Source organism: Podarcis melisellensis, assembly GCF_964234715.1.
Source record: "Podarcis melisellensis genome assembly, chromosome: 11".
NCBI lineage: Eukaryota > Metazoa > Chordata > Lepidosauria > Squamata > Lacertidae > Podarcis > Podarcis melisellensis.
In genome coordinates this window covers 52,272,912-52,292,263 of record NC_138543.1, presented here as the reverse complement: position 1 = coordinate 52,292,263, position 19,352 = coordinate 52,272,912, and the positions used below count along the sequence as shown (strand labels likewise).

Sequence of the window (19,352 nt, the reverse complement as noted above, 5' to 3'; positions counted from 1 at the left end):
TCCAACATTCAGTGCCTTTTGTTAGAGATGGAGTCCACACAAAAGCACCCTTCTGGGGCATTTGTATAACAAAGGGATCTTCCCATGATTTCTAGGAATGGCATCTTAGAACTTTCACTGGAATTTCTGTAATAGGCTGGGAACGATGTGGACTAACGGTTTGCAAATCTCCCAAAGTGATTTAATGGTGTTCCGTCTCTGCTCCTGCTCTAACCATAGGCAGGGGGAAAGAACTACAGAACCTCTAAAAATGTTGCGATTGTCATCTCCCAGAGCATGGCCAGCTGCTCACGAGAAGCGCAAAAATGGTTTTATTACCCATATGAAAAAGAAAAGATATACTTAGAAAATGGGCTGTCCTATGTCCAGTGAAATGATTGCCTGTTGTGGGCTGTGTGGCGATCGCGCAGGGTCCCTGGACGTTTCACCGTCTATTGATCCCTGTGCCACCACTTTATTTCTCGCTGCCACCACCCAGGCCCTACCAGTCCAGTCAGGGTTAAATTGGAGTCCAGTCAGGGTTAAATTGGAACATAAACTTCTGTTTATTTATTGCAGTTTAACAAGCGTGTGGTTTCATAAACGGTATCGGTCAATTACATTCATGGGTTGCCTATCCAGACCTATAACTTCTGCTACCTGCTCTCACTCACTAAACCACCTCTCAGATATTTACCGTATTTTTTGCTCTATAAGACTCACTTTCCCCCTCCTAATAAGTAAGGGGAAATGTGTGTGCGTCTTATGGAGTGAATGCAGGCTGCGCAGCTATCCCACAAGCCAGAATAGCAAGAGGGATTGCTGTGCAGCGGGATCCCTCTTGTTGTTCTGGCTTTTGAGATTCAGAATATTTTTTTTCTTGTTTTCCTCTCCAAAAACTAGGTGTGTCTTATGGTCTGGTGCGTCTTGTAGAGTGAAAAATACGGTACTTGTCTTCCTAGCCCCTAACTGTTCCTGACTCAGCTTATTTCGCTACGCTAACTCAACCTACCCACAGAATCTATCCCAATTCACTCCCACTCCAACCAATCAACCAACCAACCAACACCCAACGAACTCCTCCCTTTGCCCCTCCCAGAGCAGGTTTTATAGTCCCTCTGACTCCACCCCCGGGTTCTGATTGGATAACTTGTTTAACTATTTCACCTCCAGCTCTCTCATATGTTAATGTCACAGGCTGGCTGGTCACAGAGGAATGGTGGGGGGCACTAGGTGAGGAGCCCCCAAGGGAAGAAGGCTCAGAGCCTAGGGACTTGTGGTGGGGCGGCACTGAGCGATCAGAGGAAGAAGAGGGAGCAGAGTAGGAGGAGGTAGTGTCGGAAGCTGAAGAGGTAACAGGGCTTAGTGAGCAGGAAGAGGCTGTGGTGGAGAGCCATTCAGAAGCAGAGGCAGAAGCAGAGGCTGGAAAGGAGTGGACTCAAAATGCTGCAAAATGCTCCCCTTTCCTCTGGTCTTCCAGGAGCAGAAGAGGCATGAAAGCGGGCGGGGAGCAAATTCTACTAATAAAGAGTTAACTTCATGTGCTCTGTGTGATTTATTTCTGGCTGCCTGCCTGACATTGTCCTAGTTCTGCAACTCAAGATCCTTTGAACTGGGATTACTGGGGACCAAAGCTGCTTGCTGGCCATTTGGTGCACTGTTGGGCTGCACTATACCAAAGGCCTGGATAGCTCAGCCGGTAGAGCAGGGATCAGCAACCTTTTTCAGCAGGGGGCTGGTCCACCGTCCCTCAGACCTTGTGGGGGGCCAGACTATATTTTGAAAAAATATATATGAATGAATTCCTATGCCCCACAAATAACCCAGAGATGCATTTTAAATAAAAGGACACATTCTACTCATGTAAAAACATGCTGATTCCCAGGCCGTCCATGGGCCGGATTGAGAAGGCAATTGGGCCACATCTGGCCCATGGGCCTTAGGTTGCCTACCCCTGGATTAGAGCATGCTGCTGATTATTATTATTATTATTAATAATAATAATAATTTTATATACCGCCCTATACCCTGGGGTCTCAGGGTGGTTCACAGAATAAAATCAAGCTATAAAACCACAAAATACCTAATAAAAATGAAAATAACAACCCAATAGCACCCCCCCCCCACAAAATCACATTTTAAAGGGCATAGGATATAAATCGGATCAACCAAAGGCCTGGTTAAAAAGGAACGTTTTTGCCTGGCGCCTAAAGGTGTACAATGAAGGTGCCAGGTGAACTACCCTAGGGAGAGCATTCCACAGATGGGGAGCCACTGCAGAGAAGGCCTGTTCTCGTGTTGCCACCCTCTGGACCTCTCAAGGAGGGGCCACACGAAGGAGGGCGTTAGAAGATGATCTCAGGGTCCAGGTAGGTCCATATGGAAAGAGGCGGTCCCTGAGGTTGCAGGTTTGATCCCCTTTTGGGACCGCTGCATATTCTTGCATTCCAGGGTATTGAAATTAGATTATGGGTAGGCAAACTAAGGCCCTGGGGCCGGATCCGGCCCAATCACCTTCTAAATCCAGCCCGCGGATGGTCTGGGAATCAGCGTGTTTTTACATGAGTAGAATGTGCCCTTTTATTTTAAATGCATGTCTGGGTTATTTGTGGGGCCTGCCTGGTGTTTTTACATGAGCAGAATGTGTACTTTTATTTAAAATGCATCTCTGGGTTATTTGTGGGGCATAGGAATTCATTCATTCCCCCCAAAAAAAAGTCTGGCCCCCCCACAAGGTCTGAGGGACCGGCCCCCTGCTGAAAAAGTTTGCTGACCCCTAAATTAGATAACCCCCTGGGTCCCTTCCAATTCTGGAATTCTATGATTCTATGAATTATTGCATAGCCTGAGGTTAATCCTTGGGCTCTTCATTTGTAAATTTGGATATGAGAGCATAGAGGGTCTTATACCGTGTACAAGAATTGTGACATAATGAAATCAAAGGGGCATTGGGGAAGTAAGAGTCGCAGAGGATTGTGACATTTTATTCTGATGTCTACTAAAGTATACCAAACTTTCTACTTATTTTATTCTACGTGCAACAAGGTACAGCTGTTGTTTCTTGTTTCGTTTGTATGTTTTCATTTATTAAGTTTTCAAAACCAAAAAACACAAGCACATCTTGGGAAGAGAGAGAAAAGAATTCTGACATGCGTGGCAATCCTGGCCTCTCACTGATTCCCCAGACAGAATTGTGCACAAGAGTGTGTAATTTCTCCCCCTGCTCTGAATGGCGACCAAAAAACCAAAACCAAAAACCCACCCTCGCACAGCTGCAGTTTTACATCTGTGGCTTTAATTTTATGAATGAGCAGTATCCTAATTATTTCAGCATCCAGGGGAATGGGGTTTGTTAGGCAGGCTAGCCATGCTTGGAATTCAGGTTTATGTAATGCTCTTCTCGCTGTATAATAGATTAGAGGCATGCTGCTGTCGGAAGCATAAAATGTACCCCTTGTTAATAAGCATTTGATATCATACTCTGAGCTGTTTCTCTCTCTCTTTTTAATGTACTCTTTGCAGCTGCAGGAGCTGGTGAAGGGAATCATGGAGTCCCCGGTTTGAATCTTGCCTCTGCCATGAACTCATGATAGAGTTGGGCAAGCCACTCTTGATAACCCCCACTCCAACCCACACAATAGGGTGAATAAAAATGCTGATTTACCTTACAAGTGGATTATTATTTATTCATTTATATACCACTGAATGCCAACATAGGCTTCTAAGTGGTTTACAAGTATAAACCGTGCAATCATGAAAATATAAACACCCACCATTAAAATACACAATAAAATAATCCCTTTAAAACATAGAACATCCTTATTTATGTATTTATTTATTGCTAAATCTTTGTGTGGCACACCTGCTTTTAAAGGCATTGGAGCAGGGTTGGTAAGAAGTTGGCAACTTTAACTGAGCTACTGGAGAATGGGAGAAACAATTTCAGAGACTCTCTTGGGGTTTCAGTAAGAGATGACCTCTATTAGCCTAATAAAAACATAATTGAGTGGGTGATTCTTATTTCTAGCGGGTGTCCGAAAGATAGCCAAAGTATTGGAAAGACAGGCCAGTTGAAAACAGGTGCATCTGTAGATAGCGTGGGCTGTCGTAGCGATCTGTGTGATAACGAATGAACCGTGAGCCAGAAAGATGATAAACTCAGCAACGGGCACCATTAATCTATATTTAATTGAACAAGTGCCTGGCCGTGGAAAAAATATATACTCTCCAACTTGGGAAAGGTGAAAAGGTTAATTGCTAACCCATTAATCACTGGCCGATTCTAAACCTTGCTGATAAAATTTTTTTTAATTGGCCAACATTGATCCTTAATTGGTGTTTTATAAGCAAATATATATTTCTGTATCTGGCAGCAGTTTTATTTTTTTTAAAAAAAGGAAACATTCATCGATGGGTCAATACACGGGCAATGTCTCTAGTTATGCTGCCTGAAAGAACCAAATGTTAATTTCTTGGATCACTGCAGCACAAATTTAAGCCAGTGCAAAGAAGAGCAGCAGAAACCCAGTCTTGGGAATATTGGTCCTAGGAGATTTCCTTCTCTAAAGCAGGGATGAGTTTGCTATAGTCCAGCATGGTTCTGCTTTTAACATATATAGGATGTGAAGTTTCTAGTGAGGTTCTTATAGACATATATATTGTACAGTTTTTATAAGAAACAACATCAAGGAGTATAGCTAGGAATAGGGCCACAAATAAGGCTCAGAAGCAGATTTTGGTAAAACCACCCATAACGTGGGTGGCGCTGTGGGTTAAACCACAGAGCCTAGGACTTGCTGATCAGAAGGTCGGCGGTTCGAATCCCCATGACGGGGTGAGCTCCCGTTGCTCGGTCCCTGCTCCTGCCAACCTAGCAGTTCGAAAGCATGTCAAAGTGCAAGTAGAAGTACCTTCCAGTGGGAAGGTAAACAGCGTTTCCGTGCGCTGCTCTGGTTCGCCAGAAGCGGCTTAGTCATGCTGGCCACATGACCCGGAAGATGTACTCTGGCTCCCTCAGCCAATAAAGCGAGATGAGTGCTGCAACCCCAGAGTCGGTCACAACTGGACCTAATGGTCAGGGGTCCCTTTACATTTACCTTAAGAACATAAGACGAGCCAGCTTAGTCAGGCTAATGGCCCATCTAGTTCAGAGATCCATAGTTTGACTATGCGCTGTGAAAAAGGACTTTTATCTGTTCTGAATCTTCCAACCTTCAGTTTCATTGGATGTCCAAGAGTTCTAGTGTTATGACAGATGGGGGGGAGGAACTGTTCTCTGCACCATGTATACGTTTATAAACTTGTATCATGACACCTCTTACTGTCAGGGACTAGACAGAGGAAGAGTGGTGGAGATCGCTGCCCCAGCCTGAACCTTCTAGATAAGAGGAAGACAGTATAGATTTACAATACTGTTTTTGAGGAGCATTAGAAAAAACCCACTGGTTTGCGGGAGGTCACAGCTCAGAGGCAAATGAAGGGCAAAGTTGGGAAATAATGGAAGAAGAGGAAGAGGAGGCAGAGCTGGAGCAGCTGGCTGACACGTTATCAATAGAAAGCATTCCAGATCCTTGCTCCCAGAACCTGGCGGGCATTGAAAGTAGGAGAGCAAAGGTCTCAGAGACAAATGACCCTAAGCAGCCACCATAAGGTGGGTGGTGCTGTTGATGATTGAGGAAGTGGAGAGAAGGTGTGTGTGTGTGGGGGGGGGAGATTTACTCAGAGCAACACCATTACTCCAAGAGGATGCATTTCTAAGCATCTCTCTGTGAATATGGAATAAAAAACATTGGTAAGAACTTTCCCTGTCTTATCTATTCCTGGCAGCGAGGGGATCGGATTCCCTGACGCCTGACACTTACTCTCATTGACTCTAAACTAAAAATTCCCCAAATGCTGCAATCTTTCTTCATGGAAACTCCACCCCCTTGATAATTTTGGATGCCCTTCTGTTAACCTTTTCCACCTCTGCAGGATCCTTCTTAACATGAGGTGACCTAAACAGAACTCACTGCTGTATTCCAAATACAGTTGCACCATAGATTTGTACAAAAGCAGTCAGAAGGGTGAGGTAATAAAAATATAATAATAATAATAATAATAATAATAATAATAATAATAGAATAGGACATTCCTATTTTAATTGGAGAAATGTTGGAGGGTATGGTGTTGCATGGGGAGAGGGACTCAAGATGAAAACCGTTCTTGTCTTACATGTGTGGTTCCTTCCCCAAGGAAGGAAAGGAAGTTTGTGCCCTGGGCATGTCCTGTTTCAGAATCAAAGGCCTGTAATTATATGAATTAAACACACTTATGTCAGCATAGGAACCTCCAGAGAAGGTAATTAAGACCTGTAGGTGTGCTGACTACACTAAGATGGCATGAAAATGGCCTCCCATCAAGGAAGATGCCAGCTTCTATGGGCTATCCAAGAAACCTCACAGATTAACCCTCAGGTTGCCATATGTTATTACTGGTCCAGCCCCTTACACTTGTAACAGCAGCCTGACACACAGAAATCTATCAGCACAAGCTTTGGGGCCGAGGCAGATTTAGGGAAGTGCGACTGGTTCCCTAGCACAGGATGCAAAGGCCTTTTCCCCAAAGCCTAATAAGTGCTGGGCTCTGGGGATGTTAACAGAGAAATCTGAGGGCTCCCTTGGACAAAAAACAAGGACACCAGCCAGGAATACCTGAGCAAAACAGCAGCCAGTAGGCTTGGTCTTTATTGAAGACTGTCGCGACAGGACTCCCACCTGCCACAAGGTGGAACAAGATGGAAGCCCCGAACAAAAGAGCCCCCAAACCTTTATTAGCTGTTATTTCCATGTTACACCTCCCCCAAACTACATCACTCATACATCACGGTTACATCATGAAAGGGGAGGTCTGGTGGCAGTAATCTGAGCATCCTGGACCCTGCCCCACAGTTCTCCTTGCCCTCCACCAAACACCCATCAAGTGTAACAAAAAATATATTTACATTTCCCTGTTTCCCAGCCAAGTTAATCACACCCTTTTGTCTTCATCTGGGTTTGGTATTTCTGGAATGGCTACCTGTCTGGCACTCAGGTATCAGGATGCCAGGGATTATCACTCAGGCAGAGGGGCTGCTGAGTAGCTGAGCTCACGTGTCTATATGAATTTCTGAAGTTTTCCCAGTGAGCCAGCACCTATAGATACATATATCAGTGAATTGTTACATTTGGTATCGTGCAGCAAAGGCGGGCGCGAGGGGCCACTGCTGCCATGCCTCTGTGCCTCTTTTCCTGGCTCAATATGGCAGCAGCCATGGTGTGCAGAGCAGCCTGAACCCGAAACCCCCCCCAAACCCCAGACATTTCCTTTAAAATGTAAAAATCCGCCTGGGCGGGCATGTTGGCCCCCCGAAAGAGGACATGTCCAGGTTTTCCAGGATGTATGGCAACACTTAGGGGACGCAGGTGGCGCTGTGGGTTAAAGCCTCAGTGCCTAGGACTTGCCGATCGAAAGGTCGGCGGTTCGAATCCCTGCGGCGGGGTGCGCTCCTGCTGCTCGGTCCCAGCGCCTGCCAACCTAGCAGTTCGAAAGCACCTCCGGGTGCAAGTAGATAAATAGGGACCGCTTACCAGCGGGAAGGTAAACGGTGTTTCCGTGTGCGGCTCTGGCTCGCCAGAGCAGCGATGTCACACTGGCCATGTGACCCGGAAGTGTCTCCGGACAGCGCTGGCCCCTGGCCTCTTAAGTGAGATGGGCGCACAACCCCAGAGTCTGTCAAGACTGGCCCGTATGGGCAGGGGTACCTTTACCTTTACCTTTACCTTTATGGCAACACTACCAATCTGTTAAGGACATATCGATTCTGTCAAATGCTGATGCTGAATATCGGAGATCAGTACCGGCACAGTTGTTTTTGTTTTTGTTGTTGTTAAAAGGTGTGGCACTTACTGTAACAACTTCATGGTGAGTACCGGCACCTTTTTTCTAGGAAAAAAAAGCACTGAATATTACTTACAAATATTGTTGTGAGGGTAGCTTTGGATCCGATGATTAACAGTCCATAGACGTCATTTTGGCTCCTCATTTAGCCTACCTTTTGGAATTCAATGGATAATGGGAACATAAGATACAGTAGTACCTCTGGTTAAGAGCGTAATTCGTTCTGGAGGTCTGTTCTTAACCTGAAACTGTTATCAACCTGAGGTACTACTTTAGCTAATGGGGCCTCCTGCTGCCGCCGCGTGATTTCTGTTCTCATCCTGAAGCAAAGTTCTTAACCTGAGGTAATATTTCTGGGTTAGCGGAGTCTGTAACCTGAAGTGTATGTAACCCGAGGTACCACTGTACAGTGGTACCTTGGGTTACATATGCTTCAGGTTACATACACTTCAGGTTACAGACTCCGCTAACCCAGAAAAAGTACCTCGAGTTAAGAACTTTGCTTCAGGATGAGAACAGAAATCATGCTCCGGTGGCATGGCAGCAGCAGGAGGCCCCATTAGCTAAAGTGGTGCTTCAGGTTAAGAACAGTTTCAGGTTAAGAACGGACCTCTGGAACGAATTAAGTACTTAACCCGAGGTACCACTGTACTGTGGATTCAACTGTAGGTTTGTTTTTAAAAGAGTGAAAAATCTAAGTGTTTTCTTCCCTCTAGTGGTTGTTTCATGTAAGAGAGCAACAGTTAATGGATTTAATCAAACTCCAACACCCCTGTTTTGTTCATCGGATGTCAAATTTTAATACCCAAGTAATAGTGGCGAGTGGTTATAAAATGAAGTTTGCTACAAATAATTTGAGAAATTATTTACTGAAATCTCAACATCAACACTGAACATTTATTTCTATATTATGTAATTGTTTAAATCATATAAGCCAGGCTTCCTCAACCTTGGCCCTCTAGATGTTTTTGAGACTACAATTCCCATCATCCCTGACCACTGGTCCTGCTAGCTAGGGATCATGGGAGGTGTAGGCCAAAAACATCAGGCTTATATATGCTAAGAGCTGGATCATATATGCATGAATAAGCACATGATTATTCTTTTAAAACTGTACTTTTATGAAGTATATCAGAATTGCAAATTCAAAGAAATAAAAAAGTCCTTCAAAGAGACCGAACAAATACAATAATGAAGGAGCACATACTTTGCTAGAAAATATGCACAAAAAAGAGTTGGATATGAAAAGTATACCCCAGCCTTCATCAAAATACCAGCCTTCAGATGTTTTGAACTCCTATCACTCCAGCCAGAATGGGAGCTGTAGTCCAATATACTTTTTATATCCAACACTTTTGGAGGGGCCCAGATTAGCAGAGGTTGGTATATTACCGTAATTAGATAATCTTCTTGACTATTAGAAAGAGTCCTTCCAGATTGTGGTGTGAATGGCTGGATTCCTGCTGCCATTTGACGTAGATCTGGGAACAAATGGTCAAAAAGGTGTTCATTCTGCATCACACACCATTTGTTGTCGTTTAGTCATTTAGTCGTGTCCGTGTCTTCGTGACCCCATGGACCAGAGCACTTCTGTCTTCCACTGCCTCACGCAGTTTCGTCAAGCTCATGCTGGTAACTTCAAGAACACTGTCCAACCATCTCATCCTCTGTCATCCCCTTCTCCTTGTGCCCTCCATCTTTCCCAGCATCAGGGTCTTTTCCAGGGAGTCTTCTCTTCTCATGAGGTGGCCAAAGTACTGGAGCCTCAGCTTCACCATCTGTCCTTCCAGTGAGCACTCAGGGCTGATTTTCTTAAGAATGGATCGGTTTGATCTTCTTGCAGTCCATGGGACTCTCAAGAGTCTCCTCCAGCACCATAATTCAAAAGCATCAATTCTTCGGCGATCAGCCTTCTTTATGGTCCAGCTCCATTTATGGTCACACACCATAAAGAACATGAAATGGCTGAGTAAACTGGTTCGTGAAGTTCTGACTGTGATGCTCAGCAATCAGCTCATTCTCCACAAGTATAGTTTTGACATTGCACAAATCATGACCCAGAGCCTGAAACGCACAACTTGCGCCCTCCCTAAACCTTGTGGGGGACGTCACACATCTCCCTGTCAATGTTTTGTAAAACAAACTTTTTGAAGATGCCAGGCTAACTAGCAAAGCACAGGGACAGGAACCCTGTGTCTGCTATGCCGCACTGAGCTGCAGCCAGAGGCATCCAATTATAAAACATGGTTTCACAATGTCTTTCATGAATTCATCCCAAACCGGTGACAAACGGCCACTTTGAGGAGCATCCGGGAGGTTTCCTCCAGCGCGTTCTGCATAAATGCCCTTGCAGTAATCTCTCTCTCTTATTACATCTCACTGACAGCGCTTTCTTCGTTATTGCAAGCAAGACCTCACCTGTCGACTCGGGGACTATGAAAGTTTAAACATGGAAGATTGCATGTCAGCTGTAATAATGGGGTTCTGGCACAAAATCTATTTTGACCGGGCAATGAATCCAAGCTGCAACCCTGTAAATCTATGCAAGATGACATACCGCAAGGAAGGAAGGCCATATTCTGCTAAGGGATGGCAACACATTACATCACTGCTCTAACATCTGCAGTGGCTCTCTGTTCTTTTCCAGGCATAATAGATGGCAATAGTTTTGCAGAAACTCCAGATGGGTTGCTCCCAACATAACCCTAGAGGCTACCCTCTTATACGTCCCATTATGTCCTCTGAGCTCCAACAAGGGTGCTGTTTTAGAAGTGCTTTTCCCCCAAGAAAAATAGGTGTTGGAACTCACCATGAAGTTGTTAGAGGAAGACGACCGGTGACCCGGGCAGCGCTGAATGGATGGTTGGACAACAGCTCTGTTCACCACCTGTGGAGGGGCTAAAACCTACAGCAAGCTGTCTCCCTAGCTGGTTTGGGGGGGGGTCCTCCTGGTTCTGGTGCACGTCAAATAAATGCACCCCATCTTCCTCATTCTCTTAGATTCAGGCTGGTGGCTAGGACATCTTGGAAGGACCCTCACGCAAACATGAGGGTGTGCAATGGTAGAGGTCTGACTGGAAAGCTTAAAGCCCACCACTGCTACATGGGGGATGGATTGAAGAAAAGGAAATAGGAATTGGCCCTGCCCCGTAGCTTGACCAATCGCAGCTAGGAGCTAGGTGATGTCATAGATCTAAAAAAAGGTGTAGATTTGCACACTGAGCCTCTTGGGCTTGCCAATCAGAAGGTCGGTGGTTCGAATCTCCATGACAGGGTGAGTTCCCATTGCACTGTCCCAGCTCCTGCCAACCTAGCAGTTTGAAAGCATACCAGTGCAAGTAGATAAATAGGTACAGCTGCGGCAGGAAGATAAACAGTGTTTCCGTACGCTCTGGTTTCTGTCATGGTCTCCCGTTGCACCAGAAGCGGTTTAGTCATGCTGGCCACATGACCAGGAAAGCTGTCTGTGGACAAACACTGGCTCCCTCGGCCTGAAAGCAAGATGAGCGCCACAACCCCATAGTCGCCTTTGAGTGGACGTAACCATCCAAGGGTCCTTTACCTTTTTATTTCCCTCTCCTTATAGTCTTCAGTTCAAGTTCTTCACATTTATACATAAGTTTGCATTTTATAAAGTCCTCATGACAATTCATTAGCATCTGAGTGCATGTTTGTCCTAATATACACATTTTTGAATGCAATTTTGCTTAATACACACAGGGTTTTGTTTTTTTTGCAAAGCTATTTCCCATAATATGAAGCATTTTTATGTACTCTTTAGTTCACGCATTTTTGTCGACATTACTGGGTTTGGGCACTGCAAAATTCAGAGAAGGGTGAATTTCGAAGGACAGCTGTGCTTCGGTTTGCGTATTGTTTTGGAAAGTGTGAATCAGGTAGGTTCACCTTTAAATGTGAACTGAATCTGATTTCTCCGCCATCTCTAGTAGTGTCCCATCCAGGTGCTCACCAAACCCCAATCTGCTTGGTTTCAGCAAGCTGGTGGCCCCATGCTCCTTCAGACCATACCCTGGGACATGATTTGAATCGGGTACTCTTCCACTGAAAGCAGACTTTGGATCAGTGCATTGGTACATGAGTTGCATCCCATCGCAATCAACATCTACATTGTCCCCTCCCTCTACAGGCTGCAGATATATGCAATGCTGGCCTCTGCATGTCTCAAATATAAAGGAATTGATTTTGTACAGCAGTAAAACAGAATGTGATCGCCTCATTTTTTAAATCACAGTTTTGAGTAACGACATGCCAGTTTTGCAACAAATGAGATAAGGGTATAAAAAATAAGGCTTTCTCTACTCGTTGTCCATGCTGCTTTTCAAAAGTGCCTTTTTCTTAACGCCAAACCATACAACAGTTTTGCATTTCAGAGAACTTTTCCTTATGTATTTTGCAGCAGAATTGATGGACGGCAGTTTTGTTTCCAAACCGCAGGGACCTTTCATAAGTCAAGTTTATTTAACACCACCCAAGAATGTGTGTTGGAAGCAATATTAGCCAAGCGCTGGAATTCGTGTTCAACACTTGCCTTTAGAATGAGCTAGAAGATTTGGGGAGTAAGCAGCTGACCCCCAAAAGACATGTTACCCATCTCAAGGGATTATGATAGAAGTGGAACAAAACTTGACTTTTACAGCTGTTATGGCTGGCACACAGAGTGGACTGAGTCTATCGATGGGCACTAGTGATGGGTTTAGGGGCTCAGGTTTCTCTGGATCTGCTATTGCCAAACTGACCACAAAGGTAAATTGCTCTGTCCATTTTGGCCTCAGGCATGTGGCCCTTGAAAGACTGCACATAATAATGGAAGGGTAAGATAAGCATTGGGACACGGGTGGTGCTGTGGCCTGAACCACAGAGCCTAGGGCTTGCTGATCAGAAGGTCGCCGGTTTGAATCCTCGTGATGGGCTGAGCTCCCGTTGCTCAGTCCCAGCTCCTGCCAACCTAGTAGTTCGAAAGCACATCAAAATGCAAGTAGATAAATAGGTACCGTTCTGGCGGGAAGGTAAACGGCATTTCCGTGTGCTGCTCTGGTTCACCAGAAGCGGCTTAGTCATGCTGGCCACATGACCCGGAAGCTGTCTGCAGACAAACACCAGCTCCCTCGGCCAGTAAAGCAAGATGAGCGCTGCAACCCCAGAGTCATTTGTGACTGGACTTAACAGTCAGGGGTCCCTTTACCTTTACCTTTAAGATAAGCATTGATCTTACTCTGGGACCTTTCTCTTAGCGCATAGCACAAAACTGCTTCTACTTCTGCAGTCTCTGTGAAGTTTTAATCTCAGTAGAAGTCAGCTATTTTCTCCTTTCCTGACAGAAGCAGAACCTCAAGCACTTTGAAAGATTTGTTCCCTGAGCAGACGTGCCGGGTTCTGCCCCACATTGGAGGTGCCCAGAGAGCGTGGCATCCTGTGCTTTGCACACATGGGACATCACACGGCACGATGTGTGCCCCATCGGACCCTCCCGTGGCTGCGACAGCACACCTTGTGATGTCACACACGTGAAGCATTGGGTGGCCCAAATTTTGTGGGTGCCTTGGCACCCAGAGCTCCCCAGAGATGGCGCCTATGTCCCTGAGCCGTTGGAATGTTTTGGGCCATTACACCAGTTCAGTCAATCAGTGGAAGGAGCTACATGGCAACAGCCACAATACACTGCAGATAAAATCTACGTTGCATGCCCACTTACCTGGGAGTAAGCCCCATTGAACAAAGAGGGACTTGCTTCTGAATTAACATGCTAAGGATTTTGCTGCTATTTATTCACTTGTTGCAGCTCTGCATACTTTGGAGTTTGCAAATGCCTTCTCATCCAACAAGAAGCCTTGAATAATTCCACTGGGGGACGAATCCTGCGCTCCTCCTTTTGAGCAGCTCTTTGTGACCTATCTGTGTGCCATTGCATTCTGTCTGTGTTTGCTAAAGTTTCATTGTGATCTATAAACGTCTCTTGAGAGTGGCTTCTGCATATTGGAGTATGAAACATAAATCTTCCATGGGTAATTACATTTTGGGGATGGGAGAAAGATTTCATTCTTCGTCAACAGCTTGCCACCCATACAAACTAGGGAAGCTGGAGTTATCAATTGATTTGTTGGATGAAAATGTCTTTCCCAAATTGCACTGCTTTTACCACAAGATGGAATGGAGCTGTTATTAAATGCAATCTGATCCTTTTCTTCTTTTTATAGTCTTGCTTGAAATCCTTCGCCGATACTTTCCTGCAAACGACATGAATAGTGACAGATTTGTAAAATAAAATAAAATCTGGGATCTGACCTTTCGGATTCAGAACTTCCCACTTCCTGACACAAATCCAAAGGACATTATTTATGCTTAAGACACATTGAAACCCACTGGTCTCAGAAATACCAAGAGATCTAAAAAGACTATTTATGTATGCGAGAACAGCTTCAAGAATGTTGTTAGCCCAGATGTGGAAGGAGGAGAAGGTCCCAAATGTTTGGAGTGTATGGAAATAACTCCAGCCTGGTAGAACGCTCTCTCACAAGAGACCAGGGCCCTGCGGGATTTGACATCTTTCCACAGGGCCTGCAAGACAGAGCTGTTCCGCCAGGCCTTTGGTCAGGGTTCAGTCTGATTCTTTTCTTTTTGTATAAGAACAAGTATTAAAGAGGCCTCCTAGCCTGCTCACAGGTTCTTTACAAGATCAGTGGTAACATTTGGCCCTGGAGAATATTAACCACTCTTAATTTTAAGATTTTTAAAAAATTAATTGATTGCCTGTTTTATGTTCTTATGTTCTTTGTATACTGTGTTAGTTTTATGATGTTAGCCGCCCTGATCCCCGTTTCGGTCGGGGAGGGTGGGGTACAAATAAATTATCATTATCATCATAAAAAACTGAAAATATATTTTTTTATTTTTTTTTAAATAATTTTTATTAAGGTTTTCCAAATTAAAACAAATAAAATCCAATTCATAAACTTTTTCCAATATCTAGGACTTCCCCTCCCCACCCCCTCTTGTGTTCCAAATCTTCCAAAAAAGCGATAATATTCAACAAATTCTTATTCCCAAAATACACTCATCATCAATAACTCAATTTATCCAAATTTCCATCCCCTAAGGTCGACCTATTCCCTTCCACGAGTTCCCCCCTTTCAAATATAATACAGATGAAAATAGAATAAAAACAAACAATAATTTTACAACCTTTGGATTCCAAATTTCCCTCCCCTCTTTCCCTGTTGCGTTCCTCCTATCCCTCCACTTCTAATGTCTTCCTGATGAACCCACATTTCACTAAACCCACATCCCTCTGGTTCTTTACCGGTCTTTTTTTTTTAAATTACAGATGTCCAATCATAGAAGGAGTCTATCAAAGGGGGCCCATTTCTTCTATCCAGATTTTTATATCCAGGAGTATAAACTCCAATTTTATATCCATAAGCTTGTCAAATCTGGATATCCCTAATGTTCCCACTCCAGTTCTGTCCAGTTCTTGTTGTTTCCTTGTTCTTGTCAATCACTCTCCTCCTTTTTACTTCCCTGTTCCCTCACAGAAATGTTCTTTTTCCAAAGGCTTCTAGTGTCTCTACAGAGGCTTGTTATTCAGGAGCAAAACATTACATCATGTTCCTTTCATTTTTCAACAGATTAATCCATTGTTTCCAGTAAAGTGTAGGCCTCTGTAGACAAAATAATGTTCCATTTCTGCAGTTTCCCAGGAGATTAAAAGTTCTATCCAACTGTTCAAGTTTCCCGTCGAAAACACATGCAATGTCCCTCAGCTCCTCTAGGTGGATTACAATAACAAAGTTCCCTTCCAGATCACATCCGCCAGTCCAAATAACTTATAAATCCTTATTTGAAACAATTTATCTCCAATTTATAACAAATGTAACCGGCAAAGTCCTCATAACAAAGTCTCAATTTCATTCTTCCGTTTTGACAGCTCTTTGACAGCTGTCAAAACCTCCGTTATTCTTCTCCAGGCATTTTCACGAATCGCTCCAGGGATTCCGGGGGGGTTGCTTTTTAATCCGAATTCCACTTTTCTCCTCCAGCTCAATCTTATAAATTTCCCTCGCGAAGTTGCTAGTTCGGCAAGATAAGGTTCCTCTCGATCTTAGTTATCCAGTCCTTTGTTTTGGCTCTTCTACAATTTTGGGGGGGGCTGACTTCCTTTTTTCCACCTCCCCCGTTCGCTCCAAATTCTAAAAATTTATCCCTCTTTTTAGTCCATATTCCAATTACTCACGGGTTCTTCTTTTGGGTCCAAATTTTCAATAGAAGAAGTCAGCGCTCTCCGCCGGATGGCATGCGGCTGTGCTCGGCAGGGATAGCAGAGGACTCAAAGCACCACGCTCCTCCCCGGCACCCGATCCGTAGCCTTTAAAAAGGCTCCTTCACGAATCGAGAGGGCGCTAACGGTGCCAGCCGAGTCTCCATGTCCACGGCCTCCGTGGCCGTGGTTTTTAAGGGTCCCCGCATCGCCGGTGCGGTAGGACCCAGCCCCTGCCGAGCAGGCTCCCTCCGGAGCTCGGAGGGAGCCCGCCATTCGGCGATGGCGCCGACCCGGAAGTCCGAAAATATATTTTTTTTTAAGAAGAAGAAGAAGACGAAGAAGACGAAGAAGACGAAGAAGAAGAAGAAGAAGAAGAAGAAGAAGAAGAAGGAAGAAACCCATCAGTCTCTGTAATGGTTCTAGGGGTTGCTCATGCGTAAGTTGTCGCCACTCCTGGCCAGGTTACCTGGGTGAACCCTTTCTGTCTGGACAGCCTCTCACCCGTGGCTGTCTCAGTCGCTGGTAGAATCCGTCAGTGGGCGTTTCTTGAACTTCTTCCAGCAAAGAAGTTCTTTGACGCCAAGTCTCCTCCTACTCTCCCTGCGCAGAAGTCTTCTGCGCAGGTAGGGTGTGGGCAGCGGAGTACCCATGCTCTCCCCGCTGGTCTCCGGTGAAGAGTCCTGGAGCCTCCTCTCCGATTCCCCCATCTGTCCCTCTTCACCACTGGTGTTACGCTGATTTCCTTCCCCAGCAGATGGGCTGCCTCTCTCCCTGCTGGGCCCCTCTCCAGCATCGCTCTGGAGCCTTCCCTCCGCCTCTGGCTCCGATGGCAGTTCCCTGACAGTCTCAGATGCGACTAATTTGTCCATTGTTTTCAGTGGACCATAAGCATAATTGGGACTCTTTGAATCAATGCAGCATACTACGGCCTGAAGGAAATGATCTTGTTACTTGAGAGGCAGGAGATCATGGCAGTGAGCAGACTCCTACAACTTCTGTCTATCAGGTAGATCAGGCATGTCCAACAGGTGGATCGCAATCTACCGGTGCGCACCAACCCCTCTCGCTCTCCAGGCTTCAGTGAAAGCAACGCGAAGCCTCTGGAGCGCGGAGGGAGCACTCCCTCTGTGCTTCGGAGGCTTCGCGTTGCTATTGCTGAAGCCAAGGAGCCTGCATTTGCTCCATAGGACGCACACACATTTCCCCTTGATTTTTTTGGGGGAAAAAGTGCATCCTATAGAGCGAAAAATATGGTAGTTAACCCTTTCCCTATGTACCCAGTATCACGCATATAGGAGGGCAAACACCACACAGAAGGACCGACGAGTCCGTGGACTAGGAGGGTCTCCCATACCCTCCAGGGAGGACTCTGTTATCTGCTCTCTAACTTCCTCCTCCACTATCTTGTAACTAGGGATTTCCTCATTCAGCTGTACGTCATCCCTGTCTCCCTCTCCTCCTGAAACTGCTGGAGACAAGGGGGGGGAACTTCCCACTCCTTCTCCTCTTCTGAGAGGCACCGACCAGACCAAGGGCTCATTTCCCATTCCTCCTGTTCAGTCCAGTCCCTGACATGCAGTCAGCTCTGAGTCCCAGGGGCGGAGCAAGGTGGGGGCAGTGGGGGCGGAGTGCCCTGGGTGTCATCTCCAAGGGGTGTGTGTGTGTGACATCCGGCGTGCTGCCCGCCCGCGACCCCCACCTACCCCAATCCATCTGGGGAAGGGGAAGCTGTGGCGTTCCCCCCTTCCCCCTTCGTTTTGACAGCCCTGCTGGAGGAGGCATGCAGGGAGAGGACGCAAAGGAGGCAGGTGAGCAACCAATCAGAGGGAACTCTGGACCCAAACCCTGGAATCCCCCCAAAAGCTCAACAACTCCTGGCAATGAGAATGGGTAGATCCCAGGCAGTCTTTTTATACTGCGTGTAGATCACAGTCTCTTGGGAGTCCAACTAAATGTGTTGTGTGGGGGAGTAACAAGAAATCTTCTGCACCGGGTACCACCTGACTTTGCTACGCCACTGCTGAGACCTGAGCCTGCCCTGACACCCCACCTGGTGATCCTGCAGCCTGTGACTCCATCTCCATCTCCCTGCTAGATTCAGGCGTCATGATAACTATGGACGGATCTTAAGATGACCCAAAGAATCGTATACAGAATAATTGCACCCTTTGTGCTCTCTCTCTCTCTCTCTCTCTTTCATTATTCAATACTAGAGTGATGATAGGAAAATATTTATTCTGATGCTTGTATTTCTCTCTCTCCTTCCCTCCTCCTCCTCCTCCTCCTTTTCTTTTATTCTAAATGTTGTTTTCAAAAGTAAATCTGAAAAACATCCACACTCTCATTCAGAACTAAATTGAGGGAAATCAATCACCAGCGTGAAGGAGAGATCCATCCACAGGTTATTTTCCCTGCCCTCTTTTAACAAATTTTTCATTTATTCTCCTTATTAATCCCACTAAATCTCTTTTACGTTAGCAGCATGTACAAATAATTCAAGTGCTCGGTCACTGCTGTGAGTGAACATTATGCCTTGCAGGTGGCAAGGAAGATATTAATTTTATAGTTGCAGGCAAAGAGGAATTGACTGGAATTAAGAACAAGAGAAAATGACTCGCTGCTCCACGGTAGTTTAGGAAGGAAACGGGAAGAAAAAAAGAGATGAAGAGGACTAGAGAATCACATTTCATTCAGTCATTGCTTAATTTCTCGGCTCTGCTCCCAAACGTTTGATCTGTGGGACACTTTAAAGAAAAATAAAATATAAAAAATGGAGGCCTATGTGGTTCTATTCTCTCTCTCTCTCTCTCTCTCTCTCTCTCTCTCTCTCTCTCTCTCTCTGTTTCTCATTCAGCTCCCACAACATACATCCAACCTCCATGGAACTGCAGGATCACATAGTACATATTTTGCCAGCCTGGTGACCTCCAGATCTTTTGGACTATGATTCCCATCAGCCCTAGCCAGCACAGCTGTACTGGGTGAGAGTGTTGGAACTGGAGGTTTCTGAATTTGCCTATTTTGCTCTCCCCTCCCCATCCGTTTTCCTTTTTGTTATGTGTCTATTGCATGGTAAACCTTTACGGAAATGACTTCCTCTTCTGCTCTTTGTATACTGCACTGGCCTCTCAAACCCTGCTCAGCATTTTGAGCTTTAAGACAATACAGTGGTACCTCAGGT

The 19,352-nt window shown here is 45.4% G+C and overlaps 1 long non-coding RNA gene across 1 annotated transcript; it reads right to left on the bottom strand.

Annotated features, from left to right (window-relative positions):
* Window positions 1–521: 521 nt before the first annotated feature.
* On the bottom strand, window positions 522–1,038 carry LOC309380226. Its single transcript, XR_014172736.1, has 2 exons — window positions 930–1,038; window positions 522–661 (listed from the first exon to the last, which is right to left on the bottom strand). It is a non-coding gene; the product is annotated as an uncharacterized lncRNA (long non-coding RNA).
* Window positions 1,039–19,352: the final 18,314 nt, after the last annotated feature.